General features: G+C 60.6%; 21 non-coding genes and 1 pseudogene across 21 annotated transcripts; all 22 read left to right on the top strand.

The window, feature by feature from the left end:
- Positions 1–68: 68 nt before the first annotated feature.
- LOC149245675 (5S ribosomal RNA) lies at positions 69–185 on the top strand. Its single transcript, XR_016267497.1, has one exon. It is a non-coding gene; the product is annotated as a 5S ribosomal RNA (ribosomal RNA).
- Positions 186–787: 602 nt separating this feature from the next.
- LOC149245674 (5S ribosomal RNA) lies at positions 788–906 on the top strand. Its single transcript, XR_016267889.1, has one exon. It is a non-coding gene; the product is annotated as a 5S ribosomal RNA (ribosomal RNA).
- A 606-nt stretch (positions 907–1,512) lies between these two features.
- LOC149245673 (5S ribosomal RNA) lies at positions 1,513–1,631 on the top strand. The gene has a single exon (XR_016267412.1). It is a non-coding gene; the product is annotated as a 5S ribosomal RNA (ribosomal RNA).
- A 581-nt stretch (positions 1,632–2,212) lies between these two features.
- LOC149245672 (5S ribosomal RNA) lies at positions 2,213–2,331 on the top strand. Its single transcript, XR_016267887.1, has one exon. It is a non-coding gene; the product is annotated as a 5S ribosomal RNA (ribosomal RNA).
- Positions 2,332–2,926: 595 nt separating this feature from the next.
- LOC149245671 (5S ribosomal RNA) lies at positions 2,927–3,045 on the top strand. Its single transcript, XR_016267886.1, has one exon. It is a non-coding gene; the product is annotated as a 5S ribosomal RNA (ribosomal RNA).
- A 586-nt stretch (positions 3,046–3,631) lies between these two features.
- Positions 3,632–3,750, top strand: LOC149245670 (5S ribosomal RNA). The gene has a single exon (XR_016267885.1). It is a non-coding gene; the product is annotated as a 5S ribosomal RNA (ribosomal RNA).
- Positions 3,751–4,343: 593 nt separating this feature from the next.
- On the top strand, positions 4,344–4,462 carry LOC149245669 (5S ribosomal RNA). Its single transcript, XR_016267430.1, has one exon. It is a non-coding gene; the product is annotated as a 5S ribosomal RNA (ribosomal RNA).
- Positions 4,463–5,068: 606 nt separating this feature from the next.
- LOC149245668 (5S ribosomal RNA) lies at positions 5,069–5,187 on the top strand. Its single transcript, XR_016267466.1, has one exon. It is a non-coding gene; the product is annotated as a 5S ribosomal RNA (ribosomal RNA).
- Positions 5,188–5,791: 604 nt separating this feature from the next.
- Positions 5,792–5,909, top strand: LOC149245667 (5S ribosomal RNA). Its single transcript, XR_016267553.1, has one exon. It is a non-coding gene; the product is annotated as a 5S ribosomal RNA (ribosomal RNA).
- Positions 5,910–6,503: 594 nt separating this feature from the next.
- LOC149245666 (5S ribosomal RNA) lies at positions 6,504–6,621 on the top strand. The gene has a single exon (XR_016267520.1). It is a non-coding gene; the product is annotated as a 5S ribosomal RNA (ribosomal RNA).
- A 600-nt stretch (positions 6,622–7,221) lies between these two features.
- Positions 7,222–7,339, top strand: LOC149245665 (5S ribosomal RNA). The gene has a single exon (XR_016267493.1). It is a non-coding gene; the product is annotated as a 5S ribosomal RNA (ribosomal RNA).
- A 609-nt stretch (positions 7,340–7,948) lies between these two features.
- On the top strand, positions 7,949–8,067 carry LOC149245664 (5S ribosomal RNA). The gene has a single exon (XR_016267482.1). It is a non-coding gene; the product is annotated as a 5S ribosomal RNA (ribosomal RNA).
- A 600-nt stretch (positions 8,068–8,667) lies between these two features.
- Positions 8,668–8,786, top strand: LOC149245663 (5S ribosomal RNA). Its single transcript, XR_016267884.1, has one exon. It is a non-coding gene; the product is annotated as a 5S ribosomal RNA (ribosomal RNA).
- A 609-nt stretch (positions 8,787–9,395) lies between these two features.
- Positions 9,396–9,514, top strand: LOC149245662 (5S ribosomal RNA). Its single transcript, XR_016267486.1, has one exon. It is a non-coding gene; the product is annotated as a 5S ribosomal RNA (ribosomal RNA).
- A 592-nt stretch (positions 9,515–10,106) lies between these two features.
- On the top strand, positions 10,107–10,225 carry LOC149245661 (5S ribosomal RNA). Its single transcript, XR_016267546.1, has one exon. It is a non-coding gene; the product is annotated as a 5S ribosomal RNA (ribosomal RNA).
- Positions 10,226–10,827: 602 nt separating this feature from the next.
- On the top strand, positions 10,828–10,946 carry LOC149245660 (5S ribosomal RNA). The gene has a single exon (XR_016267883.1). It is a non-coding gene; the product is annotated as a 5S ribosomal RNA (ribosomal RNA).
- A 604-nt stretch (positions 10,947–11,550) lies between these two features.
- LOC149245659 (5S ribosomal RNA) lies at positions 11,551–11,669 on the top strand. Its single transcript, XR_016267437.1, has one exon. It is a non-coding gene; the product is annotated as a 5S ribosomal RNA (ribosomal RNA).
- Positions 11,670–12,271: 602 nt separating this feature from the next.
- On the top strand, positions 12,272–12,390 carry LOC149245658 (5S ribosomal RNA). Its single transcript, XR_016267533.1, has one exon. It is a non-coding gene; the product is annotated as a 5S ribosomal RNA (ribosomal RNA).
- A 603-nt stretch (positions 12,391–12,993) lies between these two features.
- LOC149245657 (5S ribosomal RNA) lies at positions 12,994–13,113 on the top strand (annotated as a pseudogene).
- Positions 13,114–13,718: 605 nt separating this feature from the next.
- LOC149245656 (5S ribosomal RNA) lies at positions 13,719–13,837 on the top strand. The gene has a single exon (XR_016267882.1). It is a non-coding gene; the product is annotated as a 5S ribosomal RNA (ribosomal RNA).
- Positions 13,838–14,447: 610 nt separating this feature from the next.
- LOC149245655 (5S ribosomal RNA) lies at positions 14,448–14,566 on the top strand. Its single transcript, XR_016267424.1, has one exon. It is a non-coding gene; the product is annotated as a 5S ribosomal RNA (ribosomal RNA).
- Positions 14,567–15,655: 1,089 nt separating this feature from the next.
- Positions 15,656–15,774, top strand: LOC149245654 (5S ribosomal RNA). Its single transcript, XR_016267881.1, has one exon. It is a non-coding gene; the product is annotated as a 5S ribosomal RNA (ribosomal RNA).
- The last annotated feature ends 223 nt before the right edge of the window (positions 15,775–15,997 follow it).

The following is a 15,997-nucleotide window of genomic DNA, read 5'->3' as shown; positions in this document are numbered from 1 at the left end:
CGAGGGCCGTGGACGGGCCCCGTGGCTCGGCGGTGTCCTTGAAGAGGGGGAGGGGGCGAGATCTTTGCGGGTGCGATCATACCAGCGTTAATGCACGGATCCCATCAGAACTCCGCAGTTAAGCGCGCTTGGGCTAGAGTAGTACTGGGATGGGTGACCTCCCGGGAAGTCTAGTGTTGCACCCTCCCCCTCTTTTGCGCGGCGTTTTGCGACGTGGGGCTACTTGTATATCGATTTATAATGGGAGCCCGCGAGCGAAGAGATCGCCGGAGCATTAGGGGGGGCAGGGGGAGCGTAGCTGAGGGAAACGGCGACTCGCTTTAAGACTGCTCGAGGGAAATTCGAGAACGGGGTCTTTTCCCTGGTCGGGAGTCAGGGGCGGGATCACAGTGCAACGGCGGCGACGCATTTTGCGGCAGTGGGCGATGAATCTAGGACCGTTCGCATCGCCGCTGCGGATATGACACGAGGAGAGTGGGGTAAGAGGTGTGGATCATATGCACTTCCGTAGGAATTCGAATTCTGGAAGAACGCGGATCGTTCGCGGAAAGGCCGCGCGCGCTCCACGGAGCGTCGCCGGTGGTCGCGGAACTTACGCCTTTTCCTTCTCTCTCTTCTTTTCATTTTCGCTCGTCCGTTCTTCCGCTGGCTCCCCGCGGGGCGGGAGGCGCCACGAGTCGGGGAAGAGGGCGAGCCCCTGCGCCGAACCGTTTCGGATCGAGGGCCGTGGACGGGCCCCGTGGCTCGGCGGTGTCCCTTGAAGAGGGGGAGGGGGCGAGATCTTTGCGGGTGCGATCATACCAGCGTTAATGCACCGGATCCCATCAGAACTCCGCAGTTAAGCGCGCTTGGGCTAGAGTAGTACTGGGATGGGTGACCTCCCGGGAAGTCCTAGTGTTGCACCCTCCCCCCTCTTTTGCGCGGCGTTTTGCGACGTGGGGCTACTTGTATATCGATTTATAATGGGAGCCCGCGAGCGAAGAGATCGCCGGAGCATTAGGGGGGGCAGGGGGAGCGTAGCTGAGGGAAACGGCGACTCGCTTTAAGACTGCTCCGAGGGAAATTCGAGAACGGGGTCTTTTCCCTGGTCGGGAGTCAGGGGCGGGATCACAGTGCAACGGCGGCGACGCATTTTGCGGCAGTGGGCGATGAATCTAGGACCGTTCGCATCGCCGCTGCGGATATGACACGAGGAGAGTGGGGTAAGAGGTGTGGATCATATGCACTTCCGTAGGAATTCGAATTCTGGAAGAACCGCGGATCGTTCGCGGAAAGGCCGCGCGCGCTCCACGGAGCGCCGCCGGTGGTCGCGAACTTACGCCTTTTCCTTCTCTCTCTTCTTTTCATTTTCGCTCGTCCGTTCTTCCGCTGGCTCCCGCGGGGCGGGAGGCGCCGCGAGTCGGGGAAGAGGGCGAGCCCCTGCGCCGAACCGTTTCGGATCGAGGGCCGTGGACGGCCCCGTGGCTCGGCGGTGTCCCTTGAAGAGGGGGAGGGTGGGGGCGAGATCTTTGCGGGTGCGATCATACTAGCGTTAATGCACCGGATCCCATCAGAACTCCGCAGTTAAGCGCGCTTGGGCTAGAGTAGTACTGGGATGGGTGACCTCCCGGGAAGTCCTAGTGTTGCACCCTCCCCCTCTTTTGCGCGGCGTTTTGCGACGTGGGGCTACTTGTATATCGATTTATAATGGGAGCCCGCGAGCGAAGAGATCGCCGGAGCATTAGGGGGGGCAGGGGGAGAGCGTAGAGAGGGAAACGGCGACTCGCTTTAAGACTGCTCCGAGGGAAATTCGAGAACGGGGTCTTTTCCCTGGTCGGGAGTCAGGGGCGGGATCACAGTGCAACGGCGGCGACGCATTTTGCGGCAGTGGGCGATGAATCTAGGACCGTTCGCATCGCCGCTGCGGATATGACACGAGGAGAGTGGGGTAAGAGGTGTGGATCATATGCACTTCCGTAGGAATTCGAATTCTGGAAGAACCGCGGATCGTTCGCGGAAAGGCCGCGCGCGCTCCACGGAACTTACGCCTTTTCTTCTCTCTCTTCTTTTCATTTTCGCTCGTCCGTTCTTCCGCTGGCTCCCGCGGGGCGGGAGGCGCCGCGAGTCGGGGAAGAGGGCGAGCCCCTGCGCCGAACCGTTTCGGATCGAGGCGTGGACGGGCCCCGTGGCTCGGCGGTGTCCCTTGAAGAGGGGGAGGGGGCGAGATCTTTGCGGGTGCGATCATACCAGCGTTAATGCACCGGATCCCATCAGAACTCCGCAGTTAAGCGCGCTTGGGCTAGAGTAGTACTGGGATGGGTGACCTCCCGGGAAGTCCTAGTGTTGCACCCTCCCCCCTCTTTTGCGCGGCGTTTTGCGACGTGGGGCTACTTGTATATCGATTTATAATGGGAGCCCGCGAGCGAAGAGATCGCCGGAGCATTAGGGGGGGCAGGGGGAGCGTAGCTGAGGGAAACGACGACTCGCTTTAAGACTGCTCCGAGGGAAATTCGAGAACGGGGTCTTTTCCCTGGTCGGAAGTCAGGGGCGGGATCACAGTGCAACGGCGGCGACGCATTTTGCGGCAGTGGGCGATGAATCTAGGACCGTTCGCATCGCCGCTGCGGATATGACACGAGGAGAGTGGGGTAAGAGGTGTGGATCATATGCACTTCCGTAGGAATTCGAATTCTGGAAGAACCGCGGATCGTTCGCGGAAAGGCCGCGCGCGCTCCACGGAGCGTCGCCGGTGGTCGCGGAACTTACGCCTTTTCCTTCTCTCTCTTCTTTTCATTTTTCTCTCGTCCGTTCTTCCGCTGGCTCCCCGCGGGGCGGGAGGCGCCGTCGAGTCGGGGAAGAGGGCGAGCCCCTGCGCCGAACCGTTTCGGATCGAGGGCCCGTGGCTCGGCGGCCTCCCTTGAAGAGGGGGAGGGGGCGAGATCTTTGCGGGTGCGATCATACCAGCGTTAATGCACCGGATCCCATCAGAACTCCGCAGTTAAGCGCGCTTGGGCTAGAGTAGTACTGGGATGGGTGACCTCCCGGGAAGTCCTAGTGTTGCACCCTCCCCCTCTTTTGCGCGGCGTTTTGCGGCGTGGGGCTACTTATATATCGATTTATAACGGAATCTCGCGAACGAAGAGATCGCCGGAGCATTAAGGAGGGGGGCCTAACTGAGGGAAACGGCGACTCGCTCAAGACTGCTCCAAGGGAAATTCGAGAACGGGGTCTTTTCCCTGGTCGGAAGTCAGGGGCGGGATCACAGTGCAACGGCGGCGACGCATTTGCGGCAGTGGGCGATGAATCTAGGACCGTTCGCATCGCCGCTGCGGATATGACACGAGGAGAGTGGGGTAAGAGGTGTGGATCATATGCACTTCCGTAGGAATTCGAATTCTGGAAGAACCGCGGATCGTTCGCGGAAAGGCCGCGCGCGAGCGTCGCGGTGGTCGCGGAACTTACGCTTTTTCCTTCTCTCTCTTCTTTTCATTTTCGCTCGTCCGTTCTTCCGCTGGCTCCCCGCGGGGCGGGAGGCGCCGCCGAGTCGGGGAAGAGGGCGAGCCCCTGCGCCGAACCGTTTCGGATCGAGGGCCGTGACGGGCCCCGTGGCTCGGCGGTGTCCTTGAAGAGGGGGAGGGGGCGAGATCTTTGCGGGTGCGATCATACCAGCGTTAATGCACCGGATCCCATCAGAACTCCGCAGTTAAGCGCGCTTGGGCTAGAGTAGTACTGGGATGGGTGACCTCCCGGGAAGTCCTAGTGTTGCACCCTCCCCCCTCTTTTGCGCGGCGTTTTGCGACGTGGGGCTACTTGTATATCGATTTATAATGGGAGCCCGCGAGCGAAGAGATCGCCGGAGCATTAGGGGGGCAGGGGGGAGCGTAGCTGAGGGAAACGGCGACTCGCTTTAAGACTGCTCCGAGGGAAATTCGAGAACGGGGTCTTTTCCCTGGTCGGGAGTCAGGGGCGGGATCACAGTGCAACGGCGGCGACGCATTTGCGGCAGTGGGCGATGAATCTAGGACCGTTCGCATCGCCGCTGCGGATATGACACGAGGAGAGTGGGGTAAGAGGTGTGGATCATATGCACTTCCGTAGGAATTCGAATTCTGGAAGAACCGCGGATCGTTCGCGGAAAGGCCGCGCGCGCTCCACGGAGCGTCGCCGGTGGTCGCGGAACTTACGCCTTTTCCTTCTCTCTCTTCTTTTCATTCTCGCTCGTCCGTTCTTCCGCTGGCTCCCCGCGGGGCGGGAGGCGCCGCCAAGTCGGGGAAGAGGGCGAGCCCCTGCGCCGAACCGTTTCGGATCGAGGGCCCGTGGCTCGGCGGTGTCCCTTGAAGAGGGGGAGGGGGCGAGATCTTTGCGGGTGCGATCATACCAACGTTAATGCACCGGATCCCATCAGAACTCCGCAGTTAAGCGCGCTTGGGCTAGAGTAGTACTGGGATGGGTGACCTCCCGGGAAGTCCTAGTGTTGCACCCTCCCCCCTTTTTTGTGCGTCGTTTTTGCGACGTGGGGCTACTTATATATCGATTTATAATGGGATCCCGCGAACGAAGAGATCGCTGGAGCATTAGGGGGGCAGGGGGAGCGTAGCTGAGGGAAACGACGACTCGCTTTAAGACTGCTCCGAGGGAAATTCGAGAACGGGGTCTTTTCCCTGGTCGGGAGTCAGGGGCGGGATCACAGTGCAACGGCGGCGACGCATTTTGCGGCAGTGGGCGATGAATCTAGGACCGTTCGCATCGCCGCTGCGGATATGACACGAGGAGAGTGGGGTAAGAGGTGTGGATCATATGCACTTCCGTAGGAATTCGAATTCTGGAAGAACCGCGGATCGTTCACGGAAAGGCCGCGCGCGCTCCACGGAGCGTCGTCGGTGGTCGCGGAACTTACGCCTTTTCCTTCTCTCTCTTCTTTTCATTCTCGCTCGTCCGTTCTTTCGCTGGCTCCCCGCGGGGCGGGAGGCGCCGCCAAGTCGGGGAAGAGGGCGAGCCCCTGCGCCGAACCGTTTCGATCGATCGGCCGTGAACGGGCCCCGTGGCTCGGCGGTGTTCCTTTAAGAGGGGGAGGGGGCGAGATCTTTGCGGGTGCGATCATACCAGCGTTAATGCACCGGATCCCATCAAAACTCCGCAGTTAAGCGCGCTTGGGCTAGAGTAGTACTGGGATGGGTGACCTCCCGGGAAGTCCTAGTGTTGCACCCTCCCCCCTCTTTTGCGCGGCGTTTTTGCGACGTGGGGCTACTTGTATATCGATTTATAATGGGAGCCCGCGAGCGAAGAGATCGCTGGAGCATTAGGGGGGGCAGGGGGGAGCGTAGCTGAGGGAAACGCGACTCGCTTTAAGACTGCTCCGAGGGAAATTCGAGAACGGGGTCTTTTCCCTGGTCGGAAGTCAGGGGCGGGATCACAGTGCAACGGCGGCGACGCATTTGCGGCAGTGGGCGATGAATCTAGGACCGTTCGCATCGCCGCTGCGGATATGACATGAGGAGAGTGGGGTAAGAGGTGTGGATCATATGCACTTCCGTAGGAATTCGAATTCTGGAAGAACCGCAGATCGTTCGCGGAAAGGCCGCGCGCGCTCCACGGAGCGTCGCCGGTGGTCGCGGAACTTACGCCTTTTCCTTCTCTCTCTTCTTTTCATTTTCGCTCGTTCCGTTCTTCCGCTGGCCCCCGCGGGGCGGGAGGCGCCGCCGAGTCGGGGAAGAGGGCGAGCCCCTGCGCCGAACCGTTTCGGATCAAGGGCCGTGAGGGCCCCGTGGCTCGGCGGTGTCCCTTGAAGAGGGGGAGGGGGCGAGATCTTTGCGGGTGCGATCATACCAGCGTTAATGCACCGATCCCATCAGAACTCCGCAGTTAAGCGCGCTTGGGCTAGAGTAGTACTGGGATGGGTGACCTCCCGGGAAGTCCTAGTGTTGCACCCTCCCCCTCTTTTGTGCGTCGTTTTGCGACGTGGGGCCACTTGTATATCGATTTATAATGGGATCCCGCGAGCGAAGAGATCGCCGGAGCATTAGGGAGGGGGGCGTAGCTGAGGGAAACGGCGACTCGCTTTAAGACTGCTCCGAGGGAAATTCGAGAACAGGTTCTTTTCCTTGGTCGGAAGTCAGGGGCGGGATCACAGTGCAACGGAGGCGACGCATTTGCGGCAGTGGGCGATGAATCTAGGACCGTTCGCATCACCGCTGCGGATATGACACGAGGAGAGTGGGGTAAGAGGTGTGGATCATATGCACTTCCGTAGGAATTCGAATTCTGGAAGAACCGCGGATCGTTCGCGGAAAGGCCGCGCGCGCTCCACGGAGCGTCGTCGGTGGTCGCGGAACTTACGCCTTTTCCTCTCTCTCTTCTTTTCATTTTCGCTCGTCGTTCTTCCGCTGGCTCCCCGGGGGGCGGGAGGCGCCGCCGAGTGGGAAGAGGGCGAGCCCCTGCGCCGAACCGTTTTGGATAGAGGGCCGTGGACGGGCCCCGTGGCTCGGCGGTGTCCCTTAAAGAGGGGGAGGGGGCGAGATCTTTGCGGGTGCGATCATACCAGCGTTAATGCACCGGATCCCATCAGAACTCCGCAGTTAAGCGCGCTTGGGCTAGAGTAGTACTGGGATGGGTGACCCCCGGGAAGTCCTAGTGTGGCACCCTCCCCCCTCTTTTGCGCGGCGTTTGCGACGTGGGGCTACTTGTATATCGATTTATAATGGGAGCCCGCGAACGAAGAGATCGTTGGAGCATTAGGGGGGCAGGGGGGAGCGTAGCTGAGGGAAACGACGACTCGCTTTAAGACTGCTCGAGGGAAATTTGAGAACGGGGTCTTTTCCCTGGTCGGAAGTCAGGGGCGGGATCACAGTGCAACGGCGGCGACGCATTTGCGGCAGAGTGGGGATGAATCTAGGACCGTTCGCATCGCCGCTGCGGATATGACACGAGGAGAGTGGGGTAAGAGGTGTAGATCATATGCACTTCCGTAGGAATTGAATTCTGGAAGAACGCGGATCGTTCGCGGAAAGGCCGCGCGCGCTCCACGGAGCGTCGCCGGTGGTCGCGGAACTTACGCCTTTTCCTTCTCTCTCTTCTTTTCATTTTCGCTCGTCCGTTCTTCCGCTGGCTCCCGCGGGGCGGGAGGCGCCGCGAGTCGGGGAAGAGGGCGAGCCCTTGCGCCGAACCGTTTCAGATCGAGGGCCGTGGACGGGCCCCGTGGCTCGGCGGTGTCCCTTGAAGAGGGGGAGGGGGCGAGATCTTTGCGGGTGCGATCATACCAGCGTTAATGCACCGGATCCCATCAGAACTTCGCAGTTAAGCGCGCTTGGGCTAGAGTAGTACTGGGATGGGTGACCTCCCGGAAGTCCTAGTGTTGCACCCTCCCCCCTCTTTTGCGCGGCGTTTTGCGACGTGGGGCTACTTGTATATCGATTTATAATGGGAGCCCGAGAAGTGAAGAGATCGATGGAGCATTAGGGGGGGCAGGGGGAGCTTAGCTGAGGGAAACGGCGACTCGCTTTAAGACTGCTCCGAGGGAAATTCGAGAACGGGGCCTTTTCCCTGGTCGGAAGTCGGGGCAGGATCACAGTGCAACGGCGGCGACGCATTTTGCGGCAGTGGGCGATGAATCTAGGACCGTTCGCATCTCCGCTGCGGATATGACACGAGGAGAGTGGGGTAAGAGGTGTGGATCATATGCACTTCCGTAGGAATTCGAATTCTGGAAGAAACGCGGATCGGATCGTTCGAGGAAAGCCGCGCGCGCTGCACGGAGCGTCGCCGGTGGTCGCGAAACTTACGCCTTTTCCTTCTCTCTCTTCTTTTCATTTTCGCTCGTCCGTCTTCTCCGCTGGCTCCCCGCGGGGCGGGAGGCACCGCCGAGTCGGGGAGAGGGCGATCCCTTGCGCATAACCGTTTCGGATCGAGGGCCGTGGACGGGCCCGTGGCTCGGCGGCCTCCCTTGAAGAGGGGGAGGGGGCGAGATCTTTGCGGGTGCGATCATACCAGCGTTAATGCACCGGATCCCATCAGAACTCCGCAGTTAAGCGCGCTTGGGCTAGAGTAGAACTGGGATGGGTGACCTCCCGGGAAGTCCTAGTGTTGCACCCTCCCCCCTCTTTGCGCGGCGTTTTGCGACGTGGGGCTACTTGTATATCGATTTATAATGGGAGCCCGCGAGCGAAGAGATCGCGGAGCATTAGGGGGGCAGGAGGGGAGCGTAGCTGAGGGAAACGGCGACTCGCTTTAAGACTGCTCCGAGGGAAATTCGAGAACGGGGCCTTTTCCTTGGTCGGTGTCGGGGGCGGGATCACAGTGCAACGGCGGCGACACATTTGCGGCAGTGGGCGATGAATCTAGGACCGTTCGCATCGCCGCTGCGGATATGACACGAGGAGAGTGGGGTAAGAGGTGTGGATCATATGCACTTCCGTAGGAATTGAATTCTGGAAGAACCGCAGATTGTTCGCGGAAAGGCCGCGCGAGCTCCACGGAGCGTCGTCGGTGGCCGCGGAACTTACGCCTTTTCCTTCTCTCTCTTCTTTTCATTTTTCGCTCGTCGGTTCTTCCGCTGGCTCCCCGGGGGGCGGGAGGCGCCGCCGAGTTGGGAAGAGGGCGAGCCCCTGCGCCGAACCGTTTCGGATCGAGGGCCGTGGACGGGCCCCGTGGCTCGGCGGTGTCCCTTGAAGAGGGGGGGGGCGAGATCCTTGCGGGTGCGATCATACCAGCGTTAATGCACCGGATCCCATCAGAACTCCGCAGTTAAGCGCGCTTGGGCTAGAGTAGTACTGGGATGGGTGACCTCCCGGGAAGTCCTAGTGTTGCACCCTCCCCCCTCTTTTGTGCGTCGTTTTTGCGATGTGGGGCTACTTATATATCGATTTATAATGGGATCCCGCGAACGAAGAGATCGCTGGAGCATTAGGGGGGCAGGGGGAGCGTAGCCGAGGGAAACGGCGACTCGCTCTAAGACTGCTCCGAGGGAAATTCGAGAACAGGTTCTTTTCCCTGGTCGGAAGTCAGGGGCGGGATCACAGTGCAACGGAGGCGACGCATTTGCGGCAGTGGGCGATGAATCTAGGACCGTTCGCATCACCGCTGCGGATATGATGACACGAGGAGAGTGGGGTAAGAGGTGTAGATCATATGCACTTTTGTAGGAATTCGAATTCTGGAAGGACCGCGGATCGTTCACGGAAAGGCCGCGCACGCTCCACTTAGCGTCGTCGGTGGTCGTGGAACTTACACCTTTTCCTTCTCTCTCTTCTTTTCATTTTCGCTCGTCCGTTCTTCCGCTGGCTCCTCGCGGGGCGGGAGGGCGCCGCCGAGTCGAGGAAGAGGGCGAGCCCCTGCGCCGAACCGTTTCGGATCGATGGCGTGGACGGGCCCCGTGGCTCGGCGGTGTCCCTTGAAGAGGGGGAGGGGGCGAGATATTTGCGGGGTGCGATCATACCAGCGTTAATGCACTGGATCCCATCAGAACTCCGCAGTTAAGCGCGATTGGGCTAGAGTAGTACTGGGATGGGTGACCTCCCGGGAAGTCCTAGTGTTGCACCCTCCCCCCTTTTTTGTGCGGCGTTTTGTACGTGGGGCTACTTATATATCGATTTATAATGGGATCCCGCGAACGAAGAGATCGCTGGAGCATTAGGGGGGGCAGGGGGAGCGTAACTGAGGGAAACGACGACTCGCTCTAAGACTGCTCCGAGGGAAATTCGAGAACGGGGTCTTTTCCCTGGTCGGAAGTCAGGGGCGGATCACAGTGCAACGACGGCGACGCATTTGCGGCAGTGGGTTGATGAATCTAGGACCGTTCGCATCACCGCTGCGGATATGACACGAGGAGAGTGGGGTAAGAGGTGTAGATCATATGCACTTTTGTAGGAATTCGAATTCTGGAAGGACCGCGGATCGTTCACGGAGAGGCCGCGCGCGCTCCACGGAGCGTCGTCGGTGGTCGCGGAACTTACGCCTTTTCCTTCTCTCTCTTCTTTTCATTCTCGCTCGTCCGTTCTTCTGCTGGCTCCCCGCGGGGCGGGAGGCGCCGCCAAGTCGGGGAAGAGGGCGAGCCCCTGCGCCGAACCGTTTCGGATCGAGGGCCCGTGGCTCGGCGGTGTCCCTTGAAGAGGGGGAGGGGGCGAGATCTTTGCGGGTTCGATCATACCAACGTTAATGCACCGGATCCCATCAGAACTCCGCAGTTAAGCGCGCTTGGGCTAGAGTAGTACTGGGATGGGTGACCTCCCGGGAAGTCCTAGTGTTGCACCCTCCCCCCTCTTTTGCGCAGCGTTTTGCGGCGTGGGGCTACTTATATATCGATTTATAATGGAATCTCGCGAACGAAGAGATCGCCGGAGCATTAGGGGGGCAGGGGGAGCGTAGCTGAGGAAAAAACGACTCGCTTTAAGATTGCTCCGAGGGAAATTCGAGAACGGGGGTCTTTTCCCTGGTCGGGAGTCAGGGGCGGGATCACAGTGCAACGGCGGCGACGCATTTTGCAGCAGTGGGCGATGAATCTAGGACCGTTCGCATCGCCGCTGCGGATATGACACGAGGAGAGTGGGGTAAGAGGTGGGATCATATGCACTTCCGTAAGGAATTCGAATTCTGGAAAAACCGCGGATCGTTCGCGGAAAGGCCGCGCGCGCTCCACGGAGCGTCGCCGGTGGTCGCGGAACTTACGCCTTTTCCTTCTCTCTCTTCTTTTCATTTTCGCTCGTCCGTTCTTTCGCTGGCTCCCCGGGGGTGGGAGGCGCCGCCGAGTCGGGGAAGAGGGCGAGCCCTGCGCCGAACCGTTCGGATCGAGGGCCGTGGACGGGCCCCGTGGCTCGACGGTCTCCCTTGAAGAGGGGGAGGGGGCGAGATCTTTGCGGGTGCGATCATACCAGCGTTAATGCACCGGATCCCATCAGAACTCCGCAGTTAAGCGCGCTTGGGCTAGAGTAGTACTGGGATGGGTGACCTCCCGGGAAGTCCTAGTGTTGCACCCTCCCCCCTCTTTTGCGCGGCGTTTTGCGACGTGGGGCTACTTGTATATCGATTTATAATGGGAGCCCGCGAGCGAAGAGATCGCCGGAGCATTGGGGGGGGGCAGGGGGAGCGTAGCTGAGGGAAACGGCGACTCGCTTTAAGACTGCTCCGAGGGAAATTCGAGAACGGGGTCTTTTCCCTGGTCGGGAGTCAGGGGCGGGATCACAGTGCAACGGCGGCGACGCATTTTGCGGCAGTGGGCGATGAATCTAGGACCGTTCGCATCGCCGCTGCGGATATGACACGAGGAGAGTGGGGTAAGAGGTGTGGATCATATGCACTTCCGTAGGAATTCGAATTCTGGAAGAACCGCGGATCGTTCGCGGAAAGGCCGCGCGCGCTCCACGGAGCGTCGCCGGTGGTGGCGGAACTTACGCCTTTTCCTTCTCTCTCTTCTTTTCATTTTCGCTCGTCCGTTCTTCCGCTGGCTCCCCGCGGGGCGGAGGCGCCGCCGAGTCGGGGAAGAGGGCGAGCCCCTGCGCCGAACCGTTTCGGATCGAGGGCGTGGACGGGCCCGTGGCTCGGCGGTGTCCCTTGAAGAGGGGGAGGGGGCGAGATCTTTGCGGGTGCGATCATACCAGCGTTAATGCAACGGATCCCATCAGAACTCCGCAGTTAAGCGCGCTTGGGCTAGAGTAGTACTGGGATGGGTGACCTCCCGGGAAGTCCTAGTGTTGCACCCTCCCCACTCTTTTGCGCGGCGTTTTGCGACGTGGGGCTACTTGTATATCGATTTATAATGGGAGCCCGCGAGCGAAGAGATCGCCGGAGCATTGGGGGGGGCAGGGGGAGCGTAGCTGAGGGAAACGGCGACTCGCTTTAAGACTGCTTCGGGAAATTCGAGAAGGGGTCTTTTCCCTGGTCGGGAGTCAGGGGCGGGATCACAGTGCAACGGCGGCGACGCATTTTGCGGCAGTGGGCGATGAATCTAGGACCGTTCGCATCGCCGCTGCGGATATGACACGAGGAGAGTGGGGTAAGAGGTGTGGATCATATGCACTTCCGTAGAAATTCGAATTCTGGAAGAACCGCGGATCGTTCGCGGAAAGGCCGCGCGCGCTCCACGGAGCGTCGCCGGTGGTCGCGGAACTTACGCCTTTTCCTTCTCTCTCTTCTTTTCATTTTCGCTCGTCCGTTCTTTCGCTGGCTCCCCGCGGGGCGGGAGGCGCCGCCGAGTCGGGGAAGAGGGCGAGCCCCGGCGCCGAACCGTTCGGATCGAGGGCCGTGGACGGGCCCCGTGGCTCGGCGGTGTCCCTTGAAGAGGGGGAGGGGGCGAGATCTTTGCGGGTGCGATCATACCAGCGTTAGTGCACCGGATGCCATCAGAACTCCGCAGTTAAGCGCGCTTGGGCTAGAGTAGTACTGGGATGGGTGACCTCCCGGGAAGTCCTAGTGTTGCACCCTCCCCCTCTTTTGCGCGGCGTTTTGCGACGTGGGGCTACTTGTATATCGATTTATAATGGGAGCCCGCGAGCGAAGAGATCGCCGGAGCATTGGGGGGGCAGGGGGGAGCGTAGCTGAGGGAAACGGCGACTCGCTTTAAGACTGCTCCGAGGGAAATTCGAGAACGGGGTCTTTTCCCCGGTCGGGAGTCAGGGGCGGGATCACAGTGCAACGGCGGCGACGCATTTTGCGGCAGTGGGCGATGAATCTAGGACCGTTCGCATCGCCGCTGCGGATATGACACGAGGAGAGTGGGGTAAGAGGTGTGGATCATATGCACTTCCGTAGGAATTCGAATTCTGGAAGAACCGCGGATCGTTCGCGGAAAGGGCCGCGCGCGCTCCACGGAGCGTCGCCGGTGGTCGCGGAACTTACGCCTTTTCTTCTCTCTCTTCTTTTCATTTTCGCTCGTCCGTTCTTCCGCTGGCTCCCGCGGGGCGGGAGGCGCCGCCGAGTCGGGGAAGAGGGCGAGCCCCTGCGCCGAACCGTTTCGGATCGAGGGCGTGGACGGGCCCCGTGGCTCGGCGGTGTCCCTTGAAGAGGGAGAGGGGGCGAGATCTTTGCGGGTGCGATCATACCAGCGTTAATGCACCGGATCCATCAGAACTCCGCAGTTAAGCGCGCTTGGGCTAGAGAGTAGTACTGGGATGGGTGACCTCCCGGGAAGTCCTAGTGTTGCACCCTCCCCTTCTTTTGCGCGGCGTTTTGCGACGTGGGGCTACTTGTATATCGATTTATAATGGGAGCCCGCGAGCGAAGAGATCGCCGGAGCATTAGGGGGGGCAGGGGGGAGCGTAGCTGAGGGAAACGGCGACTCGCTTTAAGACTGCTCCGAGGGAAATTCGAGAACGGGGTCTTTTCCCTGGTCGGGAGTCAGGGGCGGGATCACAGTGCAACGGCGGCGACGCATTTTGCGGCAGTGGGCGATGAATCTAGGACCGTTCGCATCGCCGCTGCGGATATGACACGAGGAGAGTGGGGTAAGAGGTGTGGATCATATGCACTTCCGTAGGAATTCGAATTCTGGAAGAACCGCGGATCGTTCGCGGAAAGGCCGCGCGCGCTCCACGGAGCGCCGCCGGTGGTCGCGGAACTACGCCTTTTCCTTCTCTCTCTTCTTTTCATTTTCGCTCGTCCGTTCTTCCGCTGGCTCCCCGCGGGGCGGGAGGCGCCGCCGAGTCGGGGAAGAGGGCGAGCCCCTGCGCCGAACCGTTTCGGATCGAGGGCCGTGACGGGCCCGTGGCTCGGCGGTGTCCCTTGAAGAGGGGGGGAGGGGGCGAGATCTTTGCGGGTGCGATCATACCAGCGTTAATGCACCGGATCCCATCAGAACTCCGCAGTTAAGCGCGCTTGGGCTAGAGTAGTACTGGGATGGGTGACCTCCCGGGAAGTCCTAGTGTTGCACCCTCCCCCCTCTTTTGCGCGGCGTTTTGCGACGTGGGGCTACTTGTATATCGATTTATAATGGGAGCCCGGGAGCGAAGAGATCGCCGGAGCATTAGGGGGGGCAGGGGGAGCGAGCTAGCTGAGGGAAACGGCGACTCGCTTTAAGACTGCTCCGAGGGAAATTCGAGAACGGGGTCTTTTCCCTGGTCTGAAGTCAGGGGCGGGATCACAGTGCAACGGCGGCGACGCATTTTGCGGCAGTGGGCGATGAATCTAGGACCGTTCGCATCGCCGCTGCGGATATGACACGAGGAGAGTGGGGTAAGAGGTGTGGATCATATGCACTTCCGTAGGAATTCGAATTCTGGAAGAACCGCGGATCGTTCGCGGAAAGGCCGCGCGCGCTCCACGGAGCGTCGCGGTGGTCGCGGAACTTACGCCTTTTCCTTCTCTCTCTTCTTTTCATTTTCGCTCGTCCGTTCTTCCGCTGGCTCCCGGGGGGGGGAGGGAGGCGTCGCGAGTCGGGGAAGAGGGCGAGCCCCTGCGCCGAACCGTTTCGGATCGAGGGCCGTGGACGGGCCCCGTGGCTCGGCGGTTGTCCCTTGAAGAGGGGGAGGGGGCGAGATCTTTGCGGGTGCGATCATACCAGCGTTAATGCACCGGATCCCATCAGAACTCCGCAGTTAAGCGCGCTTGGGCTAGAGTAGTACTGGGATGGGTGACCTCCCGGGAAGTCCTAGTGTTGCACCGTCCCCCCTCTTTTGCGCGGCGTTTGCGACGTGGGGCTACTTGTATATCGATTTATAATGGGAGCCGCGAGCGAAGAGATCGCCGGAGCATTAGGGGGGCAGGGGGAGCATAGCTGAGGGAAACGGCGACTCGCTTTAAGACTGCTCCGAGGGAAATTCGAGAACGGGGTCTTTTCCCTGGTCGGGAGTCAGGGGCGGGATCACAGTGCAACGGCGGCGACGCATTTTGCGGCAGTGGGCGATGAATCTAGGACCGTTCGCATCGCCGCTGCGGATATGACACGAGGAGAGTGGGGTAAGAGGTGTGGATCATATGCACTTCCGTAGGAATTCGAATTCTGGAAGAACCGCGGATCGTTCGCGGAAAGGCGCGCGCGCTCCACGGAGCGTTCGCGGGTGGTGGTGGAACTCCGCAGTTAAGCGCGCTTCGGCGAGAGTTGTACTGGGATGGGTGAGACCTCGCGGGAAGTACTAGTGTTGCACCCTCCCCTCTTTTGCGCGCGGCGTTTTGCGCGACTTGGGGCTACTTGTATATCGATTTATAATGGGAGCCCGCGAGCGAAGAGATCGCCGGAGCATTAGGGGGGGAGGGGGAGCGTAGCTGAGGGAAACGGCGACTCGCTTTAAGACTGCTCCGAGGGAAATTCGAGAACGGGGTCTTTTCCCTGGTCGGGAGTCAGGGGCGGGATCGCACAGTGCAACGGCGGCGACGCATTTTGCGGCAGTGGGCGATGAATCTAGGACCGTTCGCATCGCCGCTGCGGATATGACACGAGGAGAGTGGGGTAAGAGGTGTGGATCATATGCACTTCCGTAGGAATTCGAATTCTGGAAGAACCGCGGATCGTTCGCGGAAAGGCCGCGCGCGCTCCACGGAGCGTCGCGGTGGTCGCGGAACTTACGCCTTTTCCTTCTCTCTCTTCTTTTCATTTTCGCTCGTCCGTTCTTCCGCTGGCTCCCGCGGGGCGGGAGGCGCCGCCGAGTCGGGGAAGAGGGCGAGCCCCTGCGCCGAACCGTTTCGGATCGAGGGCGTGGACGGGCCCCGTGGCTCGGCGGTGTCCTTGAAGAGGGAGAGGGGGCGAGATCTTTGCGGGTGCGATCATACCAGCGTTAATGCACCGGATCCCATCAGAACTCCGCAGTTAAGCGCGCTTGGGCTAGAGTAGTACTGGGATGGGTGACCTCCCGGGAAGTCCTAGTGTTGCACCCTCCCCTTCTTTTGCGCGGCGTTTTGCGACGTGGGGCTACTTGTATATCGATTTATAATGGGAGCCCGCGAGCGAAGAGATCGCCGGAGCATTAGGGGGCGGGGGGAGCGTAGCTGAGGGAAACGGCGACTCGCTTTAAGACTGCTCCGAGGGAAATTCGAGAACGGGGTCTTTCCCTGGTCGGCGGGAGTCAGGGGCGGGATCACAGCGCAACGGCGGCGACGC

Source organism: Pinus tabuliformis, chromosome 7 (genome assembly GCF_031772625.1).
Source record: "Pinus tabuliformis cultivar Carrire ecotype Pingquan chromosome 7, CPIR1, whole genome shotgun sequence".
NCBI classification, from domain to species: domain Eukaryota; kingdom Viridiplantae; phylum Streptophyta; class Pinopsida; order Pinales; family Pinaceae; genus Pinus; species Pinus tabuliformis.
Note: the sequence above shows the minus strand (reverse complement) of the source record. Positions and strands in the feature narration are given on the sequence as shown.